Here is a 19,899-nt window from a genome sequence, read left to right on the forward strand (position 1 = left end):
AAAGTAATTTGGTTTCCTAGAAGAAACCACATGCCAGCAGAGTTAGTTGTAAATTTCTGAAAGCTATCTTGCAGGAGTAAAATTTTGTTCAGTTCTTAATCTATCGGCGTGGATTCGTAAGTGGTGTTTGTTTTCTACCTTTGTTAGAGTTTCAGGATACTCTAAAGGGTCTAAAGTTTCAACATGTATTGACATATTGACCCTTCTTGGATAGTGTATTTAGGTAGTTCATGTTAAACTAATTGTGAAGACTTGCCCTAACAAGGCCCATCAAAATCAGCCATGGGCCTTATTAGGGTAGGTACCCCTGGCATTCAATTGTGGGCTTGTAAGGGCTGTTAGGAGAAAAACAGTGCAGTTGATACTCCCTTACTGGCAGCTAACAAGTACAACCTCAGATCAAAACACCACCACCATGTGGTTAAGGCACAAAATAACTTACCTGTTTCCAGTTTTGCGAAAATTGGGTTTCGCTTTTATTAGGATTTGGAATTTTTCCATTTGCTAACAAGGCTACTGCTGACCATGTCTTTGCTCCAAGTGATGTCACCAACATTGACCATACAGTCGGTGACCAATCTCAGCTGCCATCACCGAATCATGAAATGTTTTCATAGCCACCAACAAGTTGTGGGATGTCTCCCCAACCGTCAACAAGTCATGAGTTGTCTCCACAAATATCAACAAGTAATAAGATGTCTCAACAACCATTAACAAGTCATGAAATGTCTCCACAAATATAAACAAGTCATGGGATCTCTCCTCAACCGTCAACGAGTCATGGGATCTCAACACAGCCCCCCATATCAACACCACGTCATAGCATTATGGCTACACCGTCAGAAAATACTCTAACCAAGAAGCGGGGGCAAAGAAAAAGGAGCATTAATTATCGCGCAACAACTGTATCGAAGTCTCTGTTTGACACGTATGGAAAAGGAAAAGAAAAGGCAAAACGAAAGGGGAAAACAGTAATTATGAAAAGACGTCCAAGTGTAGGAAATTGGTGTTGCCCAGTATGTTTAGAAAATACAGTCTCCGACATTGCACAAATGCCTGCAGTTAGCATGCTTCCTTGATTACTTCTGCACTCCTTTTGTCACGTGTACTCCGCGAGGCAGTACTCTGTTTTATTCGTATCATTTCATTCTGGCAGGCTAGCGAACAACAGCTTCTTTTGTTCTAGTTCTAGTGTTGAGTTTAACAATCTTACGTTGTGTATTTTGTTGCAGAAATTGCGATTCGATCATTTTTCTTTTGTTAATACATTTAAGAAAAATAACCGTCTTTGTTCATGATCGAATCGCAATAGGATAAGGTTAATTTAAAGAAATTTGTGGAATGGTGGTGATAACATGCGCCTTTCCCAACACCGGCGACATTCGCCCATATCTCCCCTATCGTGACGGGTTCTTTGTTGAAGACGACGTTATTCTATATCATGATCGTATTGTTGTACCACCATCGCTTAGGCCTAGAGTACTCTCAACGTTGCATGCTGGTCATCAAGGTGTGTCTGCCATGGAACGCCGGGCACGTGCTATAGTATTTTGGCCCGGTATGACTAATGATATCCATGCTATTCGTGACTCGTGTACTTCATGTAATCGTAATGCTCCATCTCAAGCAGCTCCTCCCCCGACGCCATGTGATCCCCCAGCTACACCATTTGAGAAAATTTTTGCAGATTATTTTGACTATGGGGGCCGTCACTTTTTGGTCATTGGGGACAGATTCTCTGGGTGGTCGGATGTATTTGCCACGCCATCAGGATCGAGTGCCGCAGGAGCAGCTGCTTTGACTCAACTCTTGCGCTCGTACTTTGCCACGTTTGGTGTTCCTGAGGAAATATCTACAGATGGGGGTCCCGAATTTACGGCTGCCGTCACTGAACTCTTTCTTAAAAATTGGGGTGTGCAGCACCGCATATCGTCATCTTACTTCCCTCAATCTAATGGTCGAGCTGAGGTGGCTGTCAAAACTGTAAAACGCTTGCTCATGACTAATGTGAGCCCAAACGGAGACCTGAGCAACGATTCCTTCTTACGTGCATTGTTACAGTTGCGAAACACACCTGATCCTGACTGTGACATCTCTCCAGCAGAGATCGTGTTCGGTCACCCTCTGCGCGACGCATTCGGTTTTGTAAACCGCCTAGTCAAGTTCTCCAATCGTCACATTCGTCGTACATGGCGGGATACATGGAAGGCAAAGGAAGACGCCCTTCGCCTGCGAGCTGGTCGAACCGATAAGGCGCTGTCTCAGCATACTCGTCCTTTACGTACCTTACAATGTGGAAAACGCGTATTTATCCAAAACCAAAACGGCAACTATCCTCGAAAATGGGACAAAGTGGGAATGGTTGTCGAAACGTTGCCGCATGACAAATATGTAGTGAAAGTTGACGGGTCGGGCAGAATCACAAAACGGAATCGACGTTTCTTGCGAGTAATTCCACATACTAAAGCATGTGCCGATCCCATCCCTCCTCAACCAAACATCATTGCTCACCCACAGAGCCTCCCATCATCTTCTTTTGCCCAGCCTCCTGAAACGGACTACTGCCCTCCCCACCCTCCGCATCACGAAATAGGCCCTAGCCCAGAAATTGGAGAATCTCCGATGTTGCTTCTCGATGCAGATCACAGTCCGCCCGCACTCACCTGCCCGACACCAGCCTCAAGCCCGAAGCTTTGTGAGCCACAGCACTCACCTGAACCTCCAAAGCAGCCGCTACCTTTCGATTCAGTGGAACCAACCGAACCTACAAGTGGAGTCCCTCACATTGAAAAATCGCCTGTTTTGCGCCGTTCCACGCGGTCCCGACGGCCGGCATTGGATTTAGACGCATCCTCTGGTCAATGGGTAATCAAGGGGTCGAGCTCGTAAGTCTACAGTTTCGCCTTACGAGCTGGGGGGGATGCACAAATGCCTGCAGTTAGCATGCTTCCTTGATTACTTCTGCACTCCTTTTGTCACGTGTACTCCGCGAGGCAGTACTCTGTTTTATTCGTATCATTTCATTCTGGCAGGCTAGCGAACAACAGCTTCTTTTGTTCTAGTTCTAGTGTTGAGTTTAACAATCTTACGTTGTGTATTTTGTTGCAGAAATTGCGATTCGATCATTTTTCTTTTGTTAATACATTTAAGAAAAATAACCGTCTTTGTTCAGACATGAGGTAACGTGAAAGTTGCAAAATGTGGTAGGCAACCATGAAAACTGCGTTGGTTTTACAAAAGATGGTGATGAATTTGTATGCCCTGATTGTGATATGTAAATGTTTTATTGTTGAAAAAGAATTTCTTTGAAGAAATTTATTTGAACTTGTGAATGAAAAAAACCTTGTTTGCACGAACTTACGATTGATTGGAAAAGAACTTACTTGAACTCATTACGTGAAGTTTAACATTTCTTTTTGTAATAAACTATGATAACGAAATTGTTTTTGGGATTTTTCGCGGTTTTGATGTTGTGTATTGTTTTTTTTCCGCACTTTATGGTTCAAAAAATTGAGTTTAGATGGCTGGCCTTATTAAGGCAATGGTGCCCTTTTAAGGCCCACTCAGAAGTAATTAGCAAATCAACTATAATTTTAAAACCGTGGTCAATATGTTATTAAAATTATTCTAAAGAGGTGCTTTAAAGATGCTAAAACACAATAAAACACACATTGGTACCCGCTTTTTTCATTTCATGATGAATTTGCGACAAAATCAAAAAGGCGGGCCTTATTAGGGAAGGGTACCTTATATTGTGTTACTCTTGTAGTCAGATATGTATGTACATGAGGTCAGTAGATTCTACTGGGTTGGCTAAAATTATTACGTTTAATTTTTCGACAGTCACTACGACCTGACTTAGCCTATTTCGTTTTTCTTAAATGTCTAAAAATACAGCAAATCAATTGCAACTTTACCTATCCATTTAAAAATCGATTGATAAAAGATTTAATTTCATAAACCATTCCATTGATATTTCACAAATAAGGAAAACAAATAGCTGCAAACTAACAATTTTTGATATGTGGGGATGAAACTTTTGCGAAATGAAAAAGGTGCGTACCGTTGTTTTAAAGGTTGAAAAGCACTGCACTATTGTATTTCAATATTTTCCGTCCTGTGTCACAGGTCCATAGCCCAGAGCATCTTGCTCTATTGTTGAACTCGGCTAAATCCTAGGCAGAGCATTTTGCTTTTAGGACAGGGCATTTGTGTAGATGTTGCTTCGTTTTCTCCCGCCCACATATGCAACTTTTGCTTCTCAAGGAATACCCCCAGTGTCGCATCATCGTCTTACATCTTCCAATACCAGTTCTTAACCGGTTGATGTATCGTCAATACTCACAGGGTTGATGCTTTCTGGAAGGAAGGCTTTCTGTGGGAGAGAGATCCATATTGGCCGATGTCTGCCCAGCCGCCTGCTCCCTTTGCCATAGTTGAACTTGCAGATTGGTGGCGACCTCATCTTCACCCAGTAGGACAACTGAAACAAGAAACAATTTTTCTTGACTTCAATCGGCTGTGTGCTGGAGTTTAGCCATAGTAGATGTTTTAAATCCATGTCCTGACAAGATCTTTCTTTTCTGCTGGTCACACTTTTTCTGATGTTGAGAAAAGCAATTCCAAACAGAATGTGTAGCGACGTGATGTTGGTTGGTTTGAGACAACCTGTAGTTATCAAACGGCAGCTTTGGTTTAATATGGGGTCGATTTTATTGGCATGTGCCGAACGTTCTCAAATTTAGCAGGCAAATTCTGCAACCGAATAGCATACGGCTAAAGCATACAATTGACCGTGTTGTATCCGGAAAGACAACCCCAATCAAAGTTTCCTAGGTTCTGTAAGATATTATTTCGAGAAGCCACTTCAGCTTTTACTTTTTCGATATGGGGTTTGTATGTGAGGGACCTATCTAGTTTGACATCGAGGTATGTGGGATTGGTATAGTGTGCCAGTTTGGTTCCATTCTAGGAAATGTTATGTTGGCGTGATGCATCCCGGGATCTAAGGTGGAATAAAAAAGTGCCAGTGTTAACAAAATCTTATAGCTATACAGTTACCGTGCATAGCAGAGTCTATACATTGTAAAAGCTTATTTACCTGTGCAAGAGAGTACGTTTTTGCAAACGTTGTTGTTTAGAAGTGCTGGAATTATCATCAGCAACTGGTTGCATCTTTGCTTTTATAGTTGGTAAGTTTTATAGTAAGTTTTATAAGGTGAAATTTTTAAGGTGAGTTTTATAAGGTGAGTTTTATAAGGTAAGTAAGTTTTATAAGGTGGAAATCTTCAGCAGCAAAAGAGTCATTGATATAGCCTACTCGGTTAATTGAATAAAAAATGCTCATTCTCTCAATGAATGATAATTTCCATCATTGCTGAACAAAATACTGTATAATTTCTTTTACTTGTCAAGTGCGCAAGAGCAGTAGCGAGTGAAGTAAATCAGACTTGAATTCAGATCAAGCCATTGTAACTATGCTATCGATATATAGATAAATAGCTATCGATAAAATTTGCAGCTTATTAACCACTTGCACAAGCTCCGCACAATAGCTTTACTTAATAATCACTAGCACAGCCCAGTTTATCTATTCCATGCAGTTAATAATTGCACAGGTTTTTGCAAATTTCACGACATTTTAGATGTTAACATTTTAAACTATATCATCGATTCAATAACATCATAAATAACGTTTAAATTAACATCATCAATTAGTCAGGCCTACTTACTTTGGTGCAAAGTTGCACTAACCTGCTGTCATGTTGAAATTAAAGCGAGTAGTTCCAATACAAGTGAAAGTTGTAGTCCACTAAAAATTAGACCAGCTACAAGTGAAAATTATACCAGTTAAGCTTATTCAAGCAGATGGTTTGCCTGGGTCTACAGTAGCCAACATTGCTTTATACAAACATACTATACACGATGACGACGATAGGCTTATGGACAAAAAATTTACTAGTCGGCAAAAAATTATACGTTTTGACTTCTTTTTCCATCACAAAAATTTTCTTGGCTATAATTGCTGTTATCAAAACATATTTTCTGTCTTTCTTAACCTCAGTGTAGACAAAAATAATTAGGTCTGTATAATTAAAAGGATAATTTGTGCCAGGTTCCAAACAGACCTTGAAGCGCCAAATCGAGATACTTTTAAGAATACTCACCGTATTGACCCAGCGGTTTCTTCAAGTTCTTGCCTCTTGAGAAGGTTTGAGGCCTAAAAAAATAATAAAAAATACTCCATGGACTCCCTTGCCAACGTTACTTCTTATTCGCCGTGTGAGCTTCTGGGGCAGAGGGCCAATTCTTTTATCACTTCAAATTCACGATGTTCCCAGACTTTGTTAGATGGCTACTAGAGAGTAGCCAGACTTCGGTTTCATCATGTCAGACACGCAAACCTTCCACTCCGTTAAGTGACTTAAACATGGTGCAGTCATTTGTAATGAGGTTTAGAGAAATATAAAACATCACGTATCACGTGACAAATCTTGTAACTTCTTTGTGGTTAAAAGTTCTGCTTGTAGATTAAATTATTTTGTAAACATTATTATGTTTTGATGTGTTTGATTAAGATGATAAAAAATTTCTTTTAGTTCATTTTAGAGTAATTTTAAATGGGCAAGTATTGGGCGGCAACAACTGTAAAATAAAAGTTTAGCCGTAAAGTTTGAACAAGATCCGGCAACGCTGAATTTCAATACAACCTTTTCTTGGGAGGTACAGTAGTTAGAAATTCCGCACTCTAGAAATCCTTGGTTATGATGGGTAATGTTATTAACTTAACCCAGTGGTTCCCAACCGGGGAGGAATTCCTCCCCAGGGAGGAATTTCATGAGTTCAGGGGAGGAATTTCAGTTATTGCCCGTTCGTGTGCAAGAGCTACCTTTAATAAGTTAATAGCTGTTTATTTGCTAATAAATTTCATACAAATATTACCCTAAAAGTGTTTCCAGAAAGCGCTATAATCCATTATTTTAGTGTAATTTTGCAAAATTTTTCCGGGGGAGCATTCCCCCGGACCCCCCTAGAATACGCGTGCCTTTGGCACGCTCTAACCCCCCACCACTTTTATTGCTTCCCTTGCTTAACCCACCAGGATACGCCACTGCACATGAGGTAGCGATGTCTTTAATCAAACACTTTGTCGTTCTCTTCAATCCATCAAATATTTGGTCCCCCACAAAAAAACATTTCTAGCTACACCACTGGCCAACACCCCACTAAAAAACCTTCACATACCTTGGGTTCCGCTCGCGCAGAATGAGGATGATCGACACGATGGTTTTGAGAAAGCCAAACTAAAAACTGGCTTATCCGGTAATTTTTATAGACCGCCGGCTGTGCGGTCCCTAATCCCGTTTTTACTTCCGATCGGAATGAGGAAAGAGTCTTAGAACCCTAACATAATGGTGTCTATTACAATCTGGGGGAATTGTAGAGAAACCATTTTAATTAAAATTCTAGGGTTTCTAAAATTTAGGACTCCCTTTTTTGTTTTTAGTAATATGGGGAGGAATGAATAGTTCCAAAATAGGCAAAGGGAGGAACGCAACAAAAAAGGTTGGGAACCACTGGCTTAACCCCATCTGGAATTCGTTCCAAAGATGTTCGAAAAGCACGAGACAGGAATTTTTAAGCCCACCCTATTTAATGGTTTATAACTCAGCCGATAAATATCGCACATTTGAGAACATTAATATGCACATGGTCGAATGAATTTATTTTTTATTGTTGTTACGCTTGTAAGTACTGCAGAATAGCTACAGAAACCCACAAACCTAAGCAAATTGAAAAGAGGTTTTAACACGAGTAGAGCTATGTGTACAAGTGAGAAATCACTTGTGTAGTAGGTACTAAGTCCTGCTGCAATAATTACGAAGTAATCACAGCCACAGGGCGACACGACGTAATCAAGCGAACGTGACTCGGTGCAATGCACTAGTAATAAAGCAATAATCATAACATAAAACTAACGTTACTGAAATGTATCATTCCTCACTTATAAACTCTTTCGCGCCCAGCGATTTTGCACGGTTTGACCGCAAAACCCAGGCATTTTTGCTTTTTTTTCTCTAACTTTATCGAGTTGATACGCGTGACACCGATTGTGTATTTTGACATGGAATACCTCATTGGAAAGATAATTTCAAGTTCTGACTATAAATGTTAGAATCTACTTTCCTAATACAACATATTTGAAGATGCAGTATTTTCATAATGTGTACTTTTTTAACTTTTTTTTTGTTAAAAATTGTGTGAAAATGAAGCATCTTACAAAAAAAAATACTCCCACCTTTTCTGTAGAACCTAAAAAGATTTTTTTTCTTCAGTGGACTTCCTAATGGTATGAAGTGTCAAGGAAAAATCAAACACGCCTTTATCCTTTAGTACATACTTTTCTTTTTACTGTTAGCTAAAGTAACCACACTTTGTCAAATTTGAGCAATTTTTTTTTTTGAAAAACACAAGAATATCAATAAAATAAGCATTTTACAAGGGACCAGTAAATTTATGGATATTCTGCTACAAAGACAACGTTTTATATCACACATCAAACAGCATCATTTTAAAATGATACTTGTCGTTTCGCATTAAAACTAAAATCATTTTAAAATGATGCTGGGCGCTTCGCATTAAACCGCAAATAATTTTAAAATGATGCTGGGCGTTTCGCATTAAACCTCAAATCATTTTAAAATGATGCTGGGCGTTTCGCATTAAACCTCAAATCATTTTAAAATGATGCTGGGCGCGAAATAGTTTAACATTTAGCAATAATTGATAGAAGACATGGCATTCCACCATAAACATAGACTTACACGATCTCGTGTAAAAACATTACAGCTGAAGGAGGGGAATACTAACCAAGTATTTACAATTTAACATACACAACAATATATAGTGCATCTAACAGATCACTGCAATAATGGTCATATTACAATTAGGGTCAGAAGCACATACGACTAACAAACGTATTGGCTAAGCTTGATAGAAATCAAGTTTGTGTTTGTTTCGAAGAGGATGGCGTCTCTGCAGTACAGCTTTACTATGCCCAGAGTGTTCGTTGGTATGGATCGGTTCAGACTCTTTCCATGGACTTCGTGCAAACTTATCTTTTCTTGAATTAGAAAAGTCACTTTTACTTTCGGTTTAAACGTTTTGAAACCTGGTCTGGAGTTGATTTATGTGTTTCCTCCAAACGCCTCGTTCCGTTCGTACATTGCACAGAACACGTCCACGTCTTTTATTTACCGTACCTGGTAGCCACTTCGAACCAGATGCATTGCATAGTTTCGAATACAATCTAATGAATCTTCTTCATAGCTTCACTTGTTATGAGAAGCAAGTCTTTGTTTTGAATTACTTTTTTCAATTGGCGAGAACAAGGACAGCGTTTTCGGCTGGCGCCCATGAAGAACTTCGGCTGGATTCTTCCAGTCGAGGCATGGGTGATGTGTGCTTCTATACGTCGTAAGTACTAACAGATGAGCATCTTGCTTTCTCACTTCTCCCTTTGCAGTTTTTGTCCATTGCCTTGTTAAAGGTTTGTACGAAGCGTTCCTCTTCGCCATTTGAACCTGGATGGAACACTGGCGAGGTGATCTGGTCTATCTTTAATTTTGAAAAGAACCTTGAACTCCCCAAGAGTGAACTGACATCCGTTTTCTGAGACAATCATGTCTGGAGAGCCTTCTAGCGTAAAGATCTGCTGCAGTGCGTTGATCGTTGCTTTAGAGGTTGCCTGTCCGATGTTCTGCATAGAAACATAAGGGTATTTTGAGTGTGCATCAACGCAAATCATCCACCATCTTCCCTAAGAAAAGTCCAGCATAGTCGAGATGAATCCGCTGCCACGGCTTTGTTGTTGAGAAGGAGCGATCTTCCTGGTGTCAACACTACCTGACTACTAACTATAGAACAGGGAGCATTGTGTTTCTCTAACCATACCGTTGTAGCCTCTACAGTAGCCATCAAGACTTTTCCAAAAATATGTGTTTCTCGGCATTGGCGAGATACGTGTCTATCGCTGTCAAATCTAGCTACACTCGACTGCGGAGAGACACATGGCTTTGTTGTTTTCGGCTATGCTTGGTACTCTTTGTCCGAAGCTTTTGTGATAAGCCTGCAAGGTCCGCATGACTTGACCATCTCTTCAATGCTTTTGTTCAACTCCGGCCACTATACGTATCTGCGTGCCTTCTGCTTCGTTAGGGTGATTCCTCAGTGACCTTCATGCAAGAGATCTAAAACTCGTGTCTGCAAACATTGCGGAATTACTGCTGGTGGAAAACCGTCATTTTGTAAAAGTATTACACCGTTTTCTACCCACATCGAAAAGCAAGTTTGCAATGTTGCGTCCACCTAAACGCTGCTCTTTTCTTCAACAACGAATTCAAAAGTTTTTCCTTGTGGAAGATTAGCTATGAAACTACCATAATAGTTTTGCGATTGGAGTAATTGCTTTATTGCTTCTTCTGATGTGCTCGACGGTCGCTTGCCGTCTTTGTCGATTCCATGACCAAGGTATTCGACCGAATTCTTGAAACATTCACATTTTTGTACTTCAACGCATAAGCCATACTCGCTTAATGTTCCATAAGCTTATCTAAGCTGTTCCAATGTTTTTTTTCTTCTGTTGGACCTGTTACTAAGATATCATCTAGATATGCTACTACACCAGGGATTCCAGAAACCATTTAATCCATGCAACGTTGGAATTGGGCTGGGATTGATGCCACAACGAAACACATAAGATTGTATTGGAAGAGACCAAAAAGTATTTATGATACAAAGCTTTTTTGCTTCATCATCAAGCTCTAATTGCAAGTAAGCATCCGACAAGTCAATTTTAGAAAAGTAGGCTACTGATCTTCTCCCAGCAATTCCAGCAATGTGTCCAACGTCGGCAACGGATGTTGATTCACTTGTATTTATTGGTTCAGTCCCTTGAAGTCACCGCAAATTCGTATACTTCCATTTGCTTTCGACACCGCTACGATCGGAGCTGCCCAATCGCATTATTTTATTGGCTGCAAAACGTTACGCTCTACAAGTCTGTCCAATTCTTCTTGGATTGGTTGTATTTTAGAAAATCAAATTGGCCTTGATATGCAAAAACAGGCTTTGCTTCCGGTTTTAAGTTTATAGAAATCTTTATTTAAATACATTTCCCAAGATCATACGAAAAGACTCTGGAAAATTTGCGAGTTGACCCTATCTCGAGCGACACGGCATTTTTATGAAAATGTCCCACTCTTGTTATGAAATATTTCACAGAAGGAAATATGCTATTAATGTGAAATTTCTCGACTTTTATTTTTATTCTTTTGCGAATTTTCTAAACCTACGCTGGTTTGGAAAATTATAAACCTACACTGGTCATTTTTCTACCTTCCTGCCCTTCACACTAATCATTTTGTCTCAGGTGGCGAGACATTATCGTGCAATGCTAGTTATATCATAGGTTATATATAGGTTTATGTTAGTGCAATTACTTTGAAATGTAAAAACGCCCAAAGTTGCCTTATATTTATGAGTAAAAAGTAATTTTTTGTTTAGTTTAACATCACTCTATGTAATAATTCAAAAATTTCAATTTTGTAGCTATTTTTGAGAAATTAGAATAAAAACCGAATTTTTGAAGATTTTTCATCTCAAATACTTTATTTCAATCAATCTGTTGGGTAAAAATTTAATTTCTATACGCACAATACACGTGGCTATTTTCTTGTAAAATATTTTGGCTCTGTGATTTTCATAGCTCCCGTTATTAGCGATTATTCAGCGATAGCTGTGACGTACTTTTCGCGCACGAAAACAGCTCGTACTAAGATAGGGTTAAAGCTGAAACTTGCCTTTCCCTCTCCATTGGTGAAACTTCTTCTGTCTGTTGAACTTGTGATGATACGAGAAGTTTTTTCTTGTGTGAATTTTGATCTAGCACCGAAATGCACTGACTAGTCAAGCCAAAAATCCACACAGATTCGTGTCTTTGTTTTCTTTAAGTACAATTAACTTCATCCTTAATTTTAATTGACAACCTATCTTAACATTTTCAACAACTATAACATGCAAAGGTCTACCATCATAAGCATGTGGTGAGGTTTCTTATGGATAGCATGTGGGAGAATCTAACTCACGATATCCATGTAACCCAAACATGAAACATGTTGATCGAATGTCCCACTATGGCACGTGAACGGTTTGCCGTTGACCTCCGCCTGGATCCAAATTTGCTTTTCCGATGTGATGGTTTCGACTTCCGCTTTTCCTTCCATGGAAGTGTTTTTTTAATTTGGTTGCAACTGCTTACATGGCCTATAGCTCTGCTGTGATTTGGGTAAACCTAATATCCGCCATTTTGTCAAAAAATATTTTTTTGCATTTTTCTACGTTTAAAGACTTCATGCATCTCCTGACAAAAATTTGTGCCTCTATGTGGTATGGTTTTCGAGTTAATTGCTGTGTAAAGCCTAACATATTCTAATCTGTGCAAGAATAATTTTCTGAAACCTAACATAATTATTCATCTACTCCAATCACGTAACAGGATATCGTCACGTGACAGCCATAATTTCAGCAGCAATTGCAGCAGGCTACTTCACTACATCTTAGATCTCTTGAGTTGCATGAAGCGGATTTAAAAGCGTTTGATTAAGTAGATTGGGCTAAAATGTTGCTAATAACTAAGTAAGCTTAATTATGTAGGCTAGCCTAAAAATGTCCATTCGAACACACTAGCTTTTCTTTTCATTAAATGCCGTATCATTTATGTCTCGCCGATCAGTTTGATTTTTCCTAGCCTACTGGTGTACTGATGGCTTAGTTGACTTTACGGTAGGCTTAATAGCTTAGCTTGCATACGATTATTGAGCTTTTAAAGCAGAGGCCCGGGAGTACGCTACTCAGTGTGTTTGGTCATTTCTAATCAGATGCTGTGTAGCCGATGAGCCAATGTAGTATACGGTAGCCTTAAATGAAGGCATGATTATTAAGTAGGCTACCAGCAACTAATTTTAAATCGGCGATAGCCTTTAACCTAGCAGGCTTCTGTGATATTACCAAAGTTATCTACAGATTACAGTGACGAAATGATACACAGTTCTGGGAGAAATCCAGAGGCTTACCGGTAGCCTACTTTAGGTTTGATTTAGGCTTACAAAGCCAACATAATGTGGTCAAAGCCAACATAATGTGGTCAAAGCCAACATTTAGCTTATATGAGGCTTTATCATACAAAAACATAACATTAAATAAGCCAATAAGGCAGTTAAAGTCAACATCGAGAGTATATATTAGGTTTTATCATACAAACCTAATACTTTTTTTATAACTAGTTATCTGGCAAAACCAAATACACGCCATGTTTTAATAAACAGACAAAAACCTGGCTCAAATTTCATTCTTAAAAATTTTGTTTGGTTTTCCGCTCCAGCCTTTCAAAAATCAACTTCGAGTATTTTTCCTTGGTAATTTTACAGCTATAAACACAAAAAGTCGTTTATCTCGAAATCTTGAAAATGGCGGATATTAGGTTCTGACAAATTACGGCAGAGTTTCTACTCGGTCAAGAAAAACAATCCTGACATGATTTCCACGCCTTGCGATCTTGATTTGTGGAACCAACTGAAGGTTTCTTTCTACTCTTAATGTAGATTGCGAACATCTTATTAATAACCACTGCTTCATCTGATGCAACTTCCCTCTCAGGATGTTATCAGTTTGCATCGTTCTGATATAAGCTTCGTCTTTGTTTGGAACATCATCGAGTGAAAAACTTAAATTCATCAAACATTGACGCCTGATTTCAGGGTGTGGGGTGTTTAACACAATAACATCTCTAATTTGCTCGTTGACATAGCTGAGATGATTGCACTGCTCAGTTTTGCACGTAAACTCACAATTTTGAGCAAGCCCTCGTAAAGCTGCTATCCAATCTTTATAAGACTGACCCCCATGTAATTTACAGTTGTAAAAACTATGACGCGCTGTTTGAACATGGATCGTTTCTTTGAAATGCGATGCTGGCTTATCTGAAATTTGTTTGAACGATTTATCACGTACGTTTGTCACGAAAAATTTTGTTTTTGACGATTTATAAACATGTAAAAAAATATTTTGAAACAAGTTATGTTTCTTTTCAATAAAACAGTATTTTTCATGTTCATACTACATAAAACGGTTTTGAGGTGATTGTGATAAATTTCACTAATAAGTTCTCTGCGGGAGTTCTCGTCCCTTGGCATGTACCTACAACAGAATCTCCCCGGACAAACGTGGACTTCGCTATAATAGCATCTGGATTGGAAGCCAAACGCTAGGCTTCATCTTGCACGGCAAACAGGATTGCCAGATTGGCGGTTGTGACGTCAATTGTAGAAACTTGTCTTTTATAGTCGACATTAATTTACATTGGTTCTATGTAACTCATGAACAGCGTCATTGCAACAACTACCTCTTCTACCTTTTCTAGTGCAGACGTTGGAGTTGATTACCACCGCACTGGGCTTCGCAATCAATGACCGTTCTGTATCACCTTCCTCATTTGCATGCCTTGCGTCTTTTTGTTAGGGTATATTGCGTTACTCTTTGTAGTCAAATTTAAGTCAAGTACAAGAGGTCAGACGATTCTACTGGGTTGGTTTACATTAGTACGCTTTAGTGTATATCTTGACAGTCCGTCTGTCACTACGACTTGACTTAATTCGTTTTTCTCATATGTCTAAAAATACAACATACAGTACATAACTGGCGTCGCCGGCAGGATTTTACAGGCATGAAGAAACTGATCAAAGTCCTGCAACAACAAATTGCCAACCAAGAAAGTTCGACAAAAGAGAAAATTACCAGACAAGAACAATGTCACCAACAACAAGAACAACGTCACCAAGCACAAGAACAACGTCACCAAGATCAGACGAAACTAATCATGGAGCAACTACGAGAAATGAGATCCCTAACTTCAAGTCCACAACCAACAACAATAGAGCAGCAGGTATCTTTACTTAAGTTCGCAACATTCAATGCCACCACTGAAATGTGGGCAGATTATTGGAAGAGGTTTAACACCTCTGTAGCGGCACATTCAGCCCTACAAGACATTTCTGACCAATCAGTCACCCGCAATCAACAAAATGTTAACAAATTTAGCTGGACAGAAAACCAACCCCGAGGAGGTCAACGATCTAACCATGACGGAGATTACAGATTACATGTCTCAGCAATTCGACCCCAAACGCTTCATCATGAGAGAGCGATGCCGTTTCTGGAGCGAGATGAAGCTCAAGCCGGGTGAGACCACTTAAGAGCTAGCCGTCTGCATACGCCAAGCAGCCGCCACCTGTAACTTCTCGTCCTTTACAAATCCATTGGACGAAGGTTTACGTACTCGCTTCATTTGTTCACTCGGTAATGAGGCGGTGCTAAAAGCGTTGTTCAAAATTAGAGCTGATGAACTTACTAACAAACATACGGTAGAAGTAGCATCAGAAACTGAAGAGGCGGCCAAGGTGGCCAAAGTAACTGTATACGGCACTCCACCGGCGCTTGTTGCAAAAGTAAGGACCATCAGCAAACCTCCAAAGGCTAAGCAGGTTACTGGTACTTTCTTTACTTCAAAAAATAGAAAATGTTATCGTTGTGATAACTTCAACCACAACGGTAGTGACTTCAGTTGGTAGCCACCTGCATCCTACAGGAAACTTACAAACTTTTTGCCGAAAGGAAGTTCAACAATATAAACCTTCTAAGGTAAATTGTATCGAGGAAGTTAACATGCTTTCTAGTTCTTGCAGAAAACCTCGAAATTCAAAGTTAGAAGTACCGATCTCCATTAATACGGTAACAGCAATCTGCTAGTAAGCATCTAGTGCATATTTGCAGTTTTTCGGAGACCAGGTAACTTGTCCTTCCACAGGAAGTTCAAATTATATTCCATTTGTAGTCACAGAAATCAAAGGACTTAACTTGCTAGGTCGTGATGCAAATTCTTTTTTAGGAATGTTGATCGATAAATTTCTTCTGTCTGACTTCTGTCGGACTATTCTACTTTACAGAGCATTCAATCGTACGACAAGCCTGATAAGAGTCTGGAGCAAGCATGGTCCCTCTAATGTAACGAGTTCAAAAATGCTTTTAAGCCCGAACTCGGGTGCTTACGAGATTATGAACTAGTCATAGATTTTAAATCCGATGCTAAACCTGTTTTTCTCAAATCCAGGCCTGCACTTTTCGCGTTAAAGGAACACTTAGCCCAGGCCTATTATTCTAGAATTGCACGTGGCGTATAGACACTAGTTCAGTTTTGCGATTGAGGCACACCGGTTGTTCCAGTTTTTAAGCTTTCAACCTCATCTGAAGCGGCTAAGTTACGCGTGTGTGGCGATTATTCAGTAACAGTGAACCCTTACCTGGAGACTCATCGGCACCCGTTACCCTTACCAGAAGATTTAATGCACAAGTTGGGTAGTGGAGATGGTTTCAGCAAGATAGACTTGGCTGATGCGTACAATCAGATTCGACTTGGTCCTGACAGTCGAAAACGACTCGCATTATGCACTCACTATGGCGTACTTTTACAAAACGTTTTATCTTTTGGTATATCTTCTTCTCCAGGTTATTTTCAGTAGCTAATGGACGTCCTTCCAGGGATCGCATTCTACTTAGTTCGACATTCTTGTAAGTGGCACTACTGCTAAGGAGCATCTCCCGAATCTTAGACGGCTCCTCGAATGATTTCACTCAAAGGACCTGAGGTGGAGAAAAAACAAGTGTAAGTTTGCACAACCTCAGGTAAAGTACCTAGAACATATCTTGTCCAGGAAGGGCATCTCCAAAGTCCCAAGGTAAACGCCATACTGGAGATATCTGCTCCCACTGACGTGTCTTTTCTTCGTTTGCTTTTAGGTTCCTTACAATTTTATTTAAAGTTTCTACGGTTAAACGCTTCGAACCACTACACCGTCTAACGAAAAAAGAACTTCTTTGATGATGGGGAAAGCAAGAAGAAAGCTCTTTTATTCAACTCAAGCATTACCTTCCTGCTGATGAGGTTTTACACATTTCCACGCGTCACTTCCGGTAGGTATCGCATGTGATGCTTCTAGTTTGGGTGTTGATGCTACTCTTTTCCACCGTTACCCAGATGGCACAGAACGGCCGATAGCAAACGTTTCAAAGATTTTAACAACCTTTCAAGAGAAACCATAACCCAATTCAGAAAGAGGCTTTGTCGATTATTTTTGCTCTAAAGAAATTTTATCAATATCTCTTCTAGATCTTTCATTTTAGTCACTGAACATAAACTGTTGCTTATTGGTTCGACCAAATTGGCACCTTCTTTGACTCTTTGGGCACTCTTTTTGTCGCAATTTACATACAGGCTACCATTGAGTATGGGAAGACGAAGGATCATCAAAACGCTGATGCTTTGAGTCCCCTACCAGCAGAAGGGCATCAATTCTTCGATGAAGAGGAGAGTGCGGATGATTGTCTGTGCTATCGCTACCTTAAGATTTGCAAGTGCACAGCCAAAATGCTGCCTCACTACAAAAAATATTCAAAATATTCAATAATTTCTACGGTAATGTGTTTCAGTCATAAAGGATGTCGGCCAAGTCTTTTCCGCAAGAACCATTTTGTAAGTACGCAGACTCTCTTTCTACTTGTTACGGATTTTTACTTTACGGTTCCATAGTGGTCATCCCGTCCAAACTTTGTCCTTTCGTCTTTCAGTTGCATCACCAGGGACATTTTGGCATTGAAAGAATGAAACAGTTGGCAAGAACTACCGTTCACTGGCAAAACATCGATCGGGACATAACTGAACGTTGCCACAAGTGCAGCACCTGTGGCGAATACCAACCCTAATGTAAAACCCAGGTCCAATCATGGACGGTTCCAGAAGCACTGTGGAGTCGCCTACACTAGATCATGCGGCAGATCTCATAAGTTACAATTGGTTACTCAACATTGCTGCCTTTTCTAAACATCCATGCATTCATGCTTCTATCAACCTGCTAGAAGAAGATTTTGCCTATCCCCTTACTTTAGTTACCAATAGACTTCCAAATTTTCTGTAATGAGAGGGGTATGGTACAAATCTCGGGCCCCCCTTACCATCCGGAAACCGATGGAGCGGCAGAGCGGGTCGTACGTACGTTCAAGCAAGCACTTCGCAAGTCCTCCCTGCCGCCAAGACAACCCGTATTGGAGTTCCTACAGCAGTATCGACGCACGCACACTTCAGGTGGCTACTCTCCACGCCAACTACTCAACAATCGTCAGATTCGAACCAGGATCGACACGCTTCTCCCCACATCGTCTGAAGTGGTACCCAGACAAAACACTCGCAACACGGACGCCTCCGAAAATACAAAACGACATTTCAAACCGGGAGATCCCTGTTACGCGCTATCCTTCACTTCACAACGGAGCCTGGATCCTCGCTGGGTTCCAGCGAAAGTAATTAAGCGCTAGGGAAGCCGAATCTTCCTGGTGCGTCTACTTCCACATGATCCAACTTGGAGGCGTCATACGGATCAACTACAATCTCGCCATGCATTCTCTGAGGACCAGGAGGCCGGAAAAACTTTTATATCAATGGTCGACTCCTCTACCGTTTTTCCTCAGCTTGAACTGATTCCGAAGACACACCTACTGTACCGGAATACTGGCCACACAATCCATGAAGGAGTCGCCGCCCCAGATCTCCAGCTCTTTTCCGACTTCAAATTTTTATTGTTTAATTTTGTGTCTTATTCATTTTTATATGCATAAAAATTGTCGGAGAACTCATGACCAAGGTCATTGCAACAACTACCTCCAGCGTTTACTGGTACAGACGTTGGAATTGATTACCTTCGCACTGCGCGTCGCAATCGATTAGCGTTCTGTGCCACTTCCTCAGTTGCATTCCTTGCGTTTCTTTGTTAGTATATATTGCGTTACTCTTCTATTCAAAGTTAAGTAAGTACAGGAGGTCAGAAGATTCTACTTAGTTGGTTCTCATTATTACGTTTTATACCTCGATAGTCCGTATGTCACTACGACCTGACTTATTTCGTTTTTCTTAAGTGTCTAAAAACACAAGCTATGTTTTACTTCAATAAAACAGTATTTTTCATATTCATGCTGCATAAAACTGTTTTGAGATGATTGTGAAAAATTACACTAATAAAGCATCATCAGGATTCAGGGAAAGTTGCCTTTCCAAACCTAATTTTTTGTAAACAGTCTACCTGCGCATTGACAAAACAGAGTTTCTTAAACTATTAAAACCAAAATTAGAAAAAAGCCAAAAATATATCAAAATTCCAAAATCAAAGTAGCCTGCCAAACGCATCAAAAATCCTTCAAATTTCTAACATATGGCCTTAAAACCGCCAATACATCAATCTTGCTTGCCGTGCAAGATGAGGCCTAGCGTTTGGGTTCCAGTCCAGATGATATTATAGCGACGTCTACGGAACAAATACATACTGGTCTGCAATAGGATGGAGTGGAAATAACTTTTTTGCAAAATTCAAAAACATAGCCCCCTAAAAAGTTGCTTTTGTTCATGAAAAACACATTCGTGAAAAAAAAAATAAAAAAAATAATTTCTTGATGAAGCTCAATCCACAAATCAAAGATGGCCGCCATCTTTGCTTGAAAATACAGTAAATTCACCATAACTTTGCCAATACTTGCCCAATTTTCATCATATTTCAACAAGCTTTCCTCGTTCATGTCATAAAACACTAAAAATACATGTGATGACAGTGTGAGCAAATTATGACGTCACCAAATCCAATATGGCCGCCAAATTCAGTTTTTCACATTTCCTATCCATGTTACACACTTCTTCTTCGATTTGCTCCTACGTTTGACAGTTATATGGTTACGCTGTCTTCT

This window comes from Aplidium turbinatum, chromosome 1 (assembly GCF_918807975.1).
Source record: "Aplidium turbinatum chromosome 1, kaAplTurb1.1, whole genome shotgun sequence".
NCBI lineage: Eukaryota > Metazoa > Chordata > Ascidiacea > Aplousobranchia > Polyclinidae > Aplidium > Aplidium turbinatum.